Genomic DNA, 13,721 nt, shown 5'->3' with positions numbered 1-13,721 from the left:
GCATGCTGAAGTACTGTTACACAAGAATATTATTTCCCATATTTAGTGAATAAAAAAACAACGAGCAAAATAAAAATAAAAAGATCGATACCGAGGGGCGTGGCCTGGACGCTGAGGAGAATGGCAGCCTAACTTGTGAGCTCCTGCTGTAACGGAGGGAAAACAGCAGATACCGGAGGTAAACTCGAATCCACGGTCTACGAACCGACATGGGAACATCCTCCCGTAGATCCTCTACGTCCCGATCCCGGTCTCCTCGAGATTTGTCTCACGAAACGAGTCAAAACATCCCTGAGATGGTCCGCTCTCAGGCCAGCAATATGGCGTCCACACGAGGCCCGCCATTACCTCAAATCACCTCACAATCCTCACGGTCTCCCTCAGCTACTGGTGAGATTGTGCTCGAACCGCAACACCACCCCAGTCTTACCGATCTTCGATCGGTCGCGGATGATATTAAGCAAACATTAACGGCGGCTATTTCGGAGCTCCGCATAGATATTCAAACGATTGCGAACAGAGTACAAGATGTTGAACACAGAACGGCACAACATTCCACGGTACTTCGTCGGTCCTGCCAGGTTATAGATACTCATACCCTGCAACTTAGAGATCTGAATCGCCACATGGAGGACCTTGATAACCGCGGTAGACGACATAATCTTCGTCTCCGCGGACTCCCTGAATCGGTCGAAGCCGATCGTTTGAGACCTGAGGTAACGGGCCTGTTCAACGCTATCCTGGATCGGGACCCCCTCACCCCTATAGGATTGGAGCGCATTCATCGCGCCCTACGTCCACGAGGCAAGGAGACGGACCCCCCCAGGGATGTGGTCTGTTGTGTGATAGACTATCAGCTCAAGGAAGATATTCTCAGACAAGCGCGGGTGAAACACCCGCTGATGTACAACGATACAGAAGTTCGTTTGTTTCAAGACCTATCCTCCATAACGCTTCAACGTCGCAAGGAACTCCGCCCACTTCTGGAGGTTTTGCGCGCCAAGGGCATACAGTACAGATGGAAGTATCCGTTCGCATTATCTGCTTCTGCGCAAGGCCGTTCGGCTTTGTTGAGAGTTCCGGAAGACCTCCGACGCTTCTGTGCCACCCTAGAGATTCCCTTCACGGATGTACCGGATTGGTACGCGGAATTTCGTCCACAATCCGGGAGACGTCAACAGCAAGAATACGAACCGATGGAAGTTCAAGAACATCGCAACCGCAGACAACGTTCGCCTTCACCTGATCAACCTCACGGCTTCCGCACCGATCCTACTCACAACTCCAGTCCGATGAAAGCGCCGACCACGAGAAGAGCTCGTCGAGATCGTTGATCAGAAATGCAGGGGTATTAACCCTTTCTTGGGGTTGCTAAATGGGATTCTTCTGTTGATATACTGACACCTCTTTCCCATCGTATTTCTTTTTTCTTTTTATTGACTCGAGGGTTTTTTTTTTTTTTTTTTTTTTTTGTGTGAATCTCAAGCTGTTCAGAGATTGTTATTCTGTAGTCTATTCTGGGATTTTTATTAATGTACTCATTATAAACCTTTATGTTGGGATGAAAATTTTTCTTTCTTAAAGCATGATATTCCTTTCATAGGTGTAATTCACATGGACCCAATGCAACGTCTCATGGGCATTTTCCTTAGCTAGAGAATACACATAACTTACCAATCAGGCGATGTATGTTACCCCAGACCTGTCTTGGGTATTCAGTGAGCTGCTCAATTTCGTGGGGGACCATTTGTTGTCATTCCATCCCCTTCACTAATATGCGCTGTGGTCCCTGTGGATTACCCCTCCCCCCAGTTTTTAACTGTTACCGAAACTGAGGGAAACTATGATTACTGTTTTTATGATTTATGTTGTGCTCAGAAGCCCCTCTTTACATTGGGTCCTCTACTGCCAGGAAACAAAGAGATCTATTTAATTTTTTGAGGAGCACCCAGATGCTTACTGGATACCCGGGGTAAGGGGTGACTTAATAAGCACAAATGAATCCATCTGTGTCCTATTTTAGATTACTAACATCATGGTTAGCATCTACCATTTTAAGAGTCTTGTGTTACGACACCTCCTCTATTTCCCATTAGGATGTGGTCATTTTCACGCTCTCCCCTTATTCTTAATGGGGGGGGTCACAAACATGCAATTTAAGTTCCGTACTGTGTCTGATGGCTCTCATCCCGGGTATTATTAATACCTTATTACACCAATCACAATTCAGACGCCTTTTTTTTTTTTTTTTTTTTTTTTTTTGCCCGGTTTATCATTTCCCCTACAACTCTGTTATTACAATCTCCATAGGGGTATTGCTAATGATAGATCCTTGACTTGTCCTCGAGACTATTCTAGTTCAATTTGGGAAAGAGCTAGTTTTGCTTTATTGCCACAAGATACCTGTTTAGTCTGACAACAATACTTTAATTTGAAATTGAAGTTTATTATCGGTTTAGTTCTGATGTTGTATAACCCTTCTTCCATGTTTTACTCCATTTCATGGGTTTTTATTTCTATCTCTCAATACCTCTTCGCCTTGACAATGTTTTATGCATGATTGTGTCCATTAGAGTTTCCAGTTAAACTTTACTAGGCCTCAGGCCTGCACCCTTTATCCTCAATCCTGTTTTGCCTCTCATACTCGTGTCTGCAGACGAAGTGTCTTTTATATTGAATAGATCCATTAACCGATATATACTCCTTTTTTTTTTTCTCTTTTTCGGGTGTTTCCTCTAAATGTTTTGACAAGATTCTAGACTGTCGTTAGGCAGCTTACATTTTTCACACCTCCATTTTAAGCATTCATACCCTTCCCTCCGTTCAGCTGTCAGCATTTCTTAATCTTGTATTTACTCTCCTCAATAACCCAGACGACGTTTCACACAGAGATATTCTGCTCAGCCATACCACTTTTACTTCCATTAGTTCTTGGAATATCTCACACCTGTTTAGGTTTAGTCCTTTGCATTATATTTGTTGCATCGGACATAGCGAGCTGGTTCTCGCTACAAACCTCAGAGAAATTGATTTCTTCACTAGTCTCGACTACGCTTCTATATAATCTACGGGTGTAAGATCCTTCGAGACTAGCACTCCCCCCCCTCTGTTTGACCCTTTACCCCCCGGATTCCTTTGTCCCCTTTTTCTCCTAGTGTTTTTCTTTCACAACGTAGTATAAACTCCTTTGGCTAGTCTTTTTGTCGACCCCTGTCATTATATTTCTAGGGTGTTCTATCGCGTCTCTCGCACATCTGAAGATAGAATGGTCTCCCCTTCACACAAGACACATTCCAAGGCGCTCTCGCTGAGACTGGTCTCCATTAATGTCAAAGGTCTTAACTTACCGGAAAAGAGATCCCAGTTCCTGCGAGAATGCCATACTTTGAAAGCGAATATAATATTTGCACAGGAAACACATTTTCTGACAGACAAAACTCCTAAGCTGTCGGATAAAAATTTTCCCACGGTTTTTCATTCGACGAATAGCCACTCCAAAACAAAAGGTGTGTCGACCCTTATCTCTAAAAATACACCCTTTCAACTAATAGATTCACTAAGCGACACTGAAGGGAGATACTTATTTCTTAAAGGGACCATTCACTCCAAACCAATCACAATTGCTAATATATACTCTCCCAACACAAAACAAGTTACTTTTTTTCGTTCTATCTGTGATCTTTTGTCTTCCTTCTCATCGGGCATCCTCATTCTCGGGGGGGATTTCAACGTCCCCCTGAATCCTATCTTAGATTCCTCCTCTGGTTCCTCAGCCTTGCCATACAAAGCTTTGAAACAAATAAAATTGCAACTCCAAAACATCCTGCTACATGATTCCTGGAGAACGCTGAATCCACAGGGAAAAGATTATACATATTTCTCCCCTACTCATCAAAAATACTCCCGAATTGATTATTTTTTTATCTCACAACCTGACCTACCCCTCTTGACTAAGGCCACAATAGAACCTATGACATTTTCTGACCATCATCCAATATCCATTCTTCTGGAATTTCCCGAAACTATAACCAAATCTAAAACGTGGAGACTTAATTCTGCCTTGCTCAAAGACCCAATCAACGTGGCAAACATAAAAACTTGTCTTACAGACTATTTCAGACTTAATGAAATCCCTGACACCTCCACACTATTCCAATGGGAAGCTCATAAAGCTGTAATCCGAGGGGAATTTATCAAATTATCCTCTCTTCTTAAAAGAGAACGCCAGGCCAAAATAGCAACACTTATGTCCCAAATTCGCGTGTTGGAAGCCACGCACAAACAAACACTTGCAATACAGACCTATCAATCCCTGACACAAATCAGGAAACAATTATTAGAAGAACTTAACCTGAAGATCAGGAGACAATATGTCCTAAGAAATAAACTCTTTTATGAAAAGGGTAATAAAGTTGGCTCTCTTCTGGCTAGAGCAGTGCAAAGTAAGAAACTCAACTCAACTGTACATCATATTACTGATAACCAGGGTAAAGCTTACAATTCAAATGAAGATATAGCCCAAAAATTCGAAGAATATTACCAAACGCTTTATAACATTCCCTCTAGGCCCACTAAGACCAGTAGTTTGGAGGTGAGACAGCATAAGATTAACGAATTTCTCTCCAAATTTGGCCCTAAGCGTATTTCTCAGGAAAATGCCCAAAAGCTGAATACTCCCTTATCCGAAGAAGAATTCGATAAAGCAATCAAAGAGATGAAAGTAGGGAAGGCACCTGGCCCAGACGGTCTTCCTTTGACATATTACAAAACATTTACAGACATACTTAGACCCCGCTTTCTCCTAGCATATAAATCCTTCGCCTCTACTTCCCATGCCCCCCCTCATATGCTTGAAGCACACATTACAGTAATACCGAAAGAGGACAAAGATCCTTCCCTGGTCACGAATTACCGCCCCATTTCACTCATTAATGTGGATGTCAAGATTTATGCTAAAATTCTAGCGAATCGCTTGTTGCCGCTTCTCCCGTCTTTGATCTCTTTAGATCAAGTGGGATTTATCCCAGGACGGGAAGGTAGGGATAACACTATTAAAGCGCTTAACATCCACCATTGGTTGACCTCAACCAAAAAACAAGGATTCTTTCTTTCCCTGGACGCCGAGAAGGCGTTTGACAGGGTGGCCTGGGATTACATGGACTCGACCCTCAAAGCAATAGGATTGCCGGACTTATTTATCTCATATATTCGGGCTCTGTACTCCCAACCGACCGCCAGAGTGCGGGTCAATGGCCACCTGTCAAACGCCTTCCGGCTCCACAATGGTACGAGACAGGGTTGTCCCCTCTCACCTTTACTTTTTGTCCTCACTCTCGAACCTCTTCTCAATAAACTAAAATTGAATCCAGATATTAATGGCGTTTCAATCAATACCCGCATTTATAAATTAGCAGCTTTTGCGGATGACATTCTTCTTTTCTTAACCAACCCGCATATCTCCATCCCCAATCTTCTTTCCGACTTGGAGATGTTCCAATCCATCTCCAATCTTAAAATAAATTACTCCAAATCCATTGCCCTGAATGTAACTCTCCCCGCAGAGATGGTAACGCAATGTAAAGCAAATTTCCCCTTTAATTGGGCTGATCACTCAATCACTTATTTGGGAATTAAAATACCGACGTCCCTCTCCAACCTCTTTAAGGAAAACTTTCTCCCAACTTTGCAAAAAACCAAATCAGACCTTAAGAACTGGAGAGCTCTACAAGTGTCCTGGTTCGGTAGAGCTGCACTCCTTAAAATGACTATTCTTCCACGCTTCCTTTACTTATTACAAACGATACCGATCAATATTCCCTCGTCCTTTTTCCATTCTTTCCGTCAAATATGTTCCGCTTTTATATGGCAAAATAAAAGGCCAAGAATAAGTTTTACACGCCTTACCCTTCCAAAAATCAAAGGTGGAATTGCCCTTCCTGACCTACGTCGATACTATTGGGCCACACATCTTGCCAGGATTGTGGACTGGAATGTTCACCAAAATGTAAAAGATTGGGTACCACTAGAACACTTTGTCTCTACACAAAATCTTCGATCACTGCCCTGGATAAATCCACGCCATATACCGATACAGCACAAGAAACATCCGCTGATTGGGCCCACACTGTCTGTTATTCACAAGGCATTGAAAACAATATATCCGCACCCATGGCTGAGTCCTCTTACCCCACTGAGAAACAATCCCGATTTTCCACCAGGCAAGAGTCCCATTTATCTGGCCAACTCCTGGCCCCACACAGATCTTACTGCTAGGCAATTCTTCGACAGGAGAAAGAATTTCAGATCATTGGCTGATTTGAATACCACGGCTTCCCCTATCCACATCTCCGACTGGACGTATAGACAATTACATCACTTCTTGACTGGACGACATAATATAGACTATTGGACAAGAGATTTGAACACCCTAGAAAGTCTTTGTACACAACACGAACCACAAAGACATCTCATCTCCATCCTGTACACATATCTCTTCATGGGAGATTCAGCGTTCTCCAGCAAGCCTTACTCCTCATGGGAGCAAGATCTAGCTATCAAACTTTCTGACTCAGAGTGGGAAACCATTTGTACTTATATTCTCAAAGGATCCCTTAATGTAGCGGTTCAGGAAGGAGGATACAAAATTCTCTCCAAATGGTATAGAACCCCTTCCCTGCTTCACAAATTCTCAGATAATAATTCCAACTTATGCTGGCGCTGTGGCAAGGCGGAAGGGACCATGCTTCACATTTGGTGGTCATGTCCCGCCCTTCAGAATTACTGGAGATCTGTCCATGACACCATAATTGCTGTAACATCCCAAACCAATAATTTTTCCCCTGCTTCCTACCTACTTCACTACACCAAAATCCCCAGGACACGCTACTTTAAATCACTCAATATGATTATGATTAACACGGCGCAACAATGCATCCCATGTCATTGGCGATCCTCTACAGTACCAACCATAGCGGAATGGTTCCGTAGATTAAATAACACCGAAACCATTGAAGAATTAATTAGCATATCCAATGACACAGTCACAAAATTTTCAGAAATATGGCAGGACTGGCGCCGTTTCAAACTTACTGACGCTTACTCCTCACAATTGGGTTAAATAATTCTCATATACTAGATTATACCCTTCTCAGTGTCACCCCTATCCTCTAAATTTAATCTTTTCCACCCTTCCTTTCCCCCATAATATGTATTTCTGATTGTTCTGTTTTCCCATTCGATAGCTCAGAATATCTTAGTGTTCCCTCCTTTCTAGTTAATGTACCCTTAAGGTTGGTTCTAGATTCAACTATATCAGTAACTAAGATCTTTAATGTGACTCTTTCCACGGTTGGAAATTGGTTAAATTCTGGAGTAAGCTGTTGATCTATTAACTATTTATCTACGCATTCATGCCTTATTGTGCCATGTATATTCTGATGCTATACTTACTCCATTGTTTGTATTTCTCTGTATGACTTCTTTACCTCAATAAAAAAATTTTGTGGAAAAAAAAAAAAAAAAAAAAAAAAAAATAAAAATAAAAAGATCAGCGGCTTTCAGATTTATATCTAAAAGTCATTGATAAGATGAACAGATGAACAGCATCGGCTGATGTGACAATCTATAGTGTGTGTGTGTGTGTGTGTGTGTATATATATATATATATATATATATATACATATATATATATATATATATATATATATATATATATATATATATATATATATATATATATATATATATATATATATATGTATATATATATATATATATATGTATATATATATATAGTATACTTCAGTACACTGAAGTTTAAAGAGAGGTTCTTTTTTGATAGAGAAACAAAAGTAATTGGCAATTTAGAGGTTATCTGCTAATATTCACAGGCAATAGTGATTGATTTTTTTCAAAGGGCCCAGTCACCTTTATGCATAGCAGTGCCATGCAGTAAGATGTATACTTTACTGTGTGATGATGTAATGCCTGGCAACTTTTGAATAGAGGTGGGTCAAATACCCCCCCTGTTCGGTTCGCACCAGAACTCCCGAACAAAGAAAAAGTTCTGACTCGAACAGCGAACCCTATTAAAGTCTATGTGACCCAAACTTGAAAAACCAAAAGTGCCCATTTTGAAAGCTTATGTGCAAGTAACTGGCCATAAAAAGGGTATAGGGTTCCAGGTACTGCACCTGGGGGACATGTATAAATGCAAAAAAGTTTTTACAGGAGCAGGGATTTTAATGATGGTTAAAGTGCAACAATAAAAAGAAAAAAATCCTTTAAATATAGTACCTGGGGGGCCCCCTAGTCTGCCTGAAAAGTGGCACATCTGTACTGTGGCTAGAACCTACTGCAGAAAAATTGACATTTCTGAAGAAAAAAAAGAAGATGTAATGACATTTAAATTGCCAGCAATACAATGCCATTGCTGGCAAAATAAAAATATTTACAAAAACGGAGTGCCCCCCCCCTCCCCCCAAATCCATACCAGGCCATTTAGATCTGGTATGGATTTTAAGGGGAGCCCTACGCCAAAATAAATGTATAAAAAATGTGCGCCAGATTCCCCCCCCCCAGATCCATAGCAGACCCTTATCCAAGCACGCAGCCCGGCAGGTCAAGAAAGGGGTGGGGAAAAATGAGTGCCCCCCTCTCCTGAACCATACCAGACCACATGCCTCCCCACCCCAAAATACCTTGTCACCATGTTGATGTTGATTTTTAATAAAGAAAATTTTAGTGATTTTACACTATGTGCGGCCTTTGTTCCTTTTTATAAACAATGATGTTCCAGCCTGGGTTGCCTGGATTTCTGGAGTCGCTGAACCATAACAGTGGGAATTTGCTGTGTATACCACTGGCTGACTGAAGGCTTAGTATCAACATGCTGGTTGGATCTCTTTTAAAGGGATCTATTCCTCTTGGTTAGTGCCCATTTATATTTGCGGTGGTGGGCCCTAGGTGTCTAACTAGTCAATTCAAGATTGAGTCAATTCATCAGTGGATAGTGGAAGTTCTGATCTTAAGAGATAAGTTGTTTTTCATTGATAAATTGTTTGATGAGAAACCTTTATCACTGGACTTTGAATGAGACCATATTTATGTTATATTCTATCCATTGTTGTTGTTGATCTGTTTTGTGGGGATGCACACTTATTATATGTGTATATACAATTCAACACTTGCCTGTAGGTGTAGCCCATGTTACCAACACCAGGTCACTGCAGCTTAGCTATACTTAGTAAGAGATGCTATACCCAAGCCAGGACCCTCCTCATTCTTGCACATGTTGACCAAGATGAAAATCATGTTAACCAAGATGAAAATCCTCAATAACAACTCACCAATCAGCTACTATGACATAGAACAAAATCATTCCTCTATCTACCACCATTCTTTAATACCTCAATTGGCCTCAGTTCATGCAATTAGGTCAGTGTCCTTCTAGGCACACCATAGTCTGCTAGATTATAACCTTATAGATGCCTAGTTCCAGGTGTAAGCCAGGTCATGCACACCCTAAGCCCCCGTACACACCAAATCCGTCTGATTAATTCCGACGGATTAATTCCGGAAGAGGTCCGGAAGTGATGTTGCATACACACGGTCGTACTCAGTTGTCGGAAAATCCGATTGTACATAACATGATGACGTTATTTCGTTACGACGGGACTACGTTCAGGCTAGTAGCCAATAGCTTTGGTCTAGGAATTTGATCTGAGCATGCGTGGCACTTTGTCCGTCGGAGTAGGCTACACATGATCGGAGTATGCCCGATCGGAGCATTTTGTCGGAAAATTTTACCGGCAAGTTGGAAAAGTTGGTCCGTCGGATATTCCGACGGAAACAGTCCGATGCAGACCACACACAGTCGGAATATCCGACAAAACGGTCCGATAGGAAACATTCCATCGAAATCTCCGACCCTGTGTACAAGGGCTAAGAGGAGGAGAGTAAGGCAATCACTGGCGCAGAGAAAAAGAACATAGTCTTTCAGGTCAGCAGGCTCTTAAAGATCTTGTTCTTGATCTATGTTATAGAACTGTTAAACATAACTGAGGTGGGTGTTTTTTTTTTTCTTTTTTGGTGGGGGTATAAAGTACCTTTCCAGTGAGTCCTGCCACTTTCGACTTCTTTCAGCTAGGTAGAAATGATGTACCCCCTCCAAACCCTCTTGTGATACTGACACCATGAATCCCAGGAAGCTTCCTATTACTCAGTACTGCACTGCACATGCACCTCCACTTGTAATCGGGGCAAGCCCTGCCACTTTTGAGTCCTGTCACATTCAAATTCTTTTACTTCAATCTTAATTTTATTCAGGAGAAAGGTTGAGAAAGAGAGGTTAAACATTACAAACGATAACAAGATATACCAACAATATGCATCGTATGTGTCTTAACAAAAACATGTCCATGGTACAAATAAACGGATTGAGAGCATGCATAGAAATCCTATCAAGAAACCTTTAATGATAACAATCCTTGTGCGGGGGAAAAGGGGGCAGAGAGAGGGAAAAAACATGCATGCATATATACATACACACACACATACATATATATATATATATATACACACATACATATATATATATATATACATACATACATACATACATACACACCCACATACATCCATATAGACTGAAATAGATAAAACATATATGCTAAAGAACTCCCCCGTACAGAGCAACAGACGAAATTATATAGAGAAATATTACGTGGGGTTCTTACATCGATTCAGGAACAACAGATAAGCCGAAGCCATGGTTCACTAGCTACATGGATTTCTGGGGATGCATGGAAATATACAGAAAGGAAAAAGGATCAAGGGTATAAAAAAGAGAGGGCATAGAGATAGGGGACAAGGATCACTCCATCATGGTCCCAGGGTGACGCCATCCAGGCCATGTTCAGCCCAGGAGATAAACTCAGAGGAGTACCGGAACATGGACCATGATGTCCAGGTGAGAGTAAACTGTTCATTTTTACCACATTCCTCTGCCAACAGATGTTCCAGGTCCCTTATGCGGTCCACCTCCGTCGCCCAGTCCCCCAGGGAAGGCATGACCGTTGATCTCCAATGACGGGGAATCACTACCCTGGCCGCCGCCAGGAAGTGACGTAGAATATCTCTTTTGATGGATTTGAACGTACCAGGGAGTATAGACAAGAGAGCCACCTCAGGTGAGGGGTGTAGAGAGGTCGCCATCAGCTTGCAGTAAAGTTTGAATATCTGTTGCCAATACCTTTGGACCGGAGGGCATTCCCACCATATATGGAGCATGGTTCCCCGGGAGCTAAGACACCGCCAGCAGGTATCCGGTACTTCCGGGTTGAAATGGTGTACAGTTGATGGGCATCTGTACCATCTCGTTACCAGTTTAAAACCCTTTTCCTGGGTCTTAGTGGCAAGGGATATTTTGTGCGTCAAAAGAAAGCTTTTTTGCCAGTCAATAGGAGAGATAGGGTGTTGTAGTTCTGTCTCCCAGGCCACCGTAAATGGAGGGAGGTCAGGGAAAGAGATATTAAGCAAGAGGGAGTAAAGTTGAGATACTACATGTGTTGGAGGTTCTGCCTGCAAGATCAGTTTCTCAAACCCCGTCGGTTCAGCAAGGACATCTGGAATGGATGAGAAAGTCCGTATGTAGGAGATAGTCTGTTGTCTCTGCATCCACTGCATGGGATGCCGGGAGGTTAGACTGGTAGGGGTATCTGTCCTTAAAGTGGGATCCGCCCGAAGGACTTGGGCAAGCCTCCTATGGTCTTCTCTTTGCCATGGTCCGAATTTTGATACCCTCATAGCCGGAGGAAAGGCCGGGGTCCCAAAGAAGGGAGTCATAGGCCCCATGTATTTTGATAGGCCCCTTTTGGTCATCATACGGTCCCAAATCTGGATTGTGTGACGAGTAAGGTCGTTGAGGGGACCCGACCCCCCCCCGGACCGTGGGCAAGGTCCATGGGAGGGCGGAGAGATCAATTGGGTTCATATGACATTCCAACTGAACCCAAAGCTTGGTGGAAGAGTGGTGGAACCAATCTAGTATGCGCGTGAGCACTGCTGCTTTATGGTACAGGGAGGCATCCGGCGCTCCGGCCCCCCCCCCGAACCCTCGGACGAGATAATGTTTCATACCGTATTCTGGGGCGAGCAGCATTCCAAATAAATTTGGAGAACAGTTGGCGTAATTTCCTAAAGTACGAATTAGGTATGTGGATGGGAACGGTTTGAAACAAATATAGGAAACGAGGAAGAACGTCCATTTTCAAAGCATGCACTCTACCTAGCCATGAGAGCCGTTTGGACGTATATGTAGCTAGATCTGCCTGGGCCCTAAGGAGTAGGGGGGCAAAATTCTGAGCAAAGAGCTGGGACGCGTCCGCCGGTATTTGAATTCCGAGATACCTAATGGAAGAAGAATCAGTTTTAAAAGAGAAAGTAGTCGAGAGTCTTCGTATGGCCGACTGAGGCATGGATATGTTAAGGATTTCTGATTTACTATAATTAACTTTGAAGTTGCTAACCGCTCCGAATTTTTGGAATTCCTGCAGCACTGAGGGCAAGGATGTGTGTGGGTGAGTCACGTACAGGAGCAGGTCATCTGCGAATAGGGCGAGTTTATTATGAGTGGGACCGACTGTTATGCCTTGGATAGAAGGATTGTTGCGTAGAGCAATAGCCAAATGTTCCATAGTTAGGACATAGAGGAGGGGGGACAATGGGCACCCCTGCCGTGTCCCGTTGGAGATAGAAAAGGCTGGAGATAATAAACCATTCAGTCTAACCCTAGCATACGGAGAGGAGTATAGGGACATCACTCTCGCTACCATATTAGTTCCCAACCCTATTTGCTGCAGGGATAATCGGAGGAACTGCCAGTCTACCCGGTCAAATGCCTTCTCCGCATCAACTGTTAAGAGGCATAGTGGAATATTATGGGACCGGGCATAATTAGTCAGAAGGAGGGTCTTTAGAGTATTGTCCCTAGCCTCCCGGCCGCTCACAAAGCCAACCTGGTCTAAGTGTATTATTTTGGGCAGCAACGGTTGCAATCTATTGGCAAGGATTTTGGCAAAGACTTTCAAATCGACACCAATCAAGGATATTGGCCGATAGTTTGCACATAGAGTGGCGTCTTTGTCTGGTTTTGGGATGAGGCAGATGTGGGCCTCAAGCGTTTGTGGAGGGAACTTAGATCCCTCTGTCAAGGAGTTGAACATCCGGGTTAGAAAGGGTGTGAGGAGGGTGGCGAAAAGTTTGTAAAACTTAGGAGTGAAGCCGTCGGGGCCTGGGCTCTTTCCACTTGGCGTTCCCGCTATGGCTTTGGCAACTTCGTCCTCAGTGATAGGGGTTTCCAAGTCTGCAATGGTGTCACCATCTAATGTAGGGAGAGCGGTTTCCGAGATATAGGATAGTTTGTCTGCCAACTCGATAGAAGGGGATCCTACTTGTCGAGACAGAGGGATATTGTACAGAGATTGATAGAAGTCCCTGAATTCCTCAGCCATCTTAGAGGGTGAGGAGATCAAGTCCCCCCGCGCCCCCCGAATATGGGGTACAAAAGCGGAAGAAGTTTTGGGATGCAGGGATCGAGCCAATGACCTACCACATTTATCCTGAAACTTGTACTGGTGGAAAGCAAGCTTATCCGAATATGTACGTGCGGAGGTCTCATATAGTTCTCTGAGTTGAGATCGTGCCCTAGAAACGTCCGTCAG

Source organism: Lithobates pipiens, unplaced genomic scaffold (assembly GCF_037356315.1).
Source record: "Lithobates pipiens isolate NorthernLeopardFrog02 unplaced genomic scaffold, aLitPip1_a1.2 Scaffold_10, whole genome shotgun sequence".
In the NCBI taxonomy this organism is placed as follows: domain Eukaryota; kingdom Metazoa; phylum Chordata; class Amphibia; order Anura; family Ranidae; genus Lithobates; species Lithobates pipiens.
Note: the sequence above shows the minus strand (reverse complement) of the source record.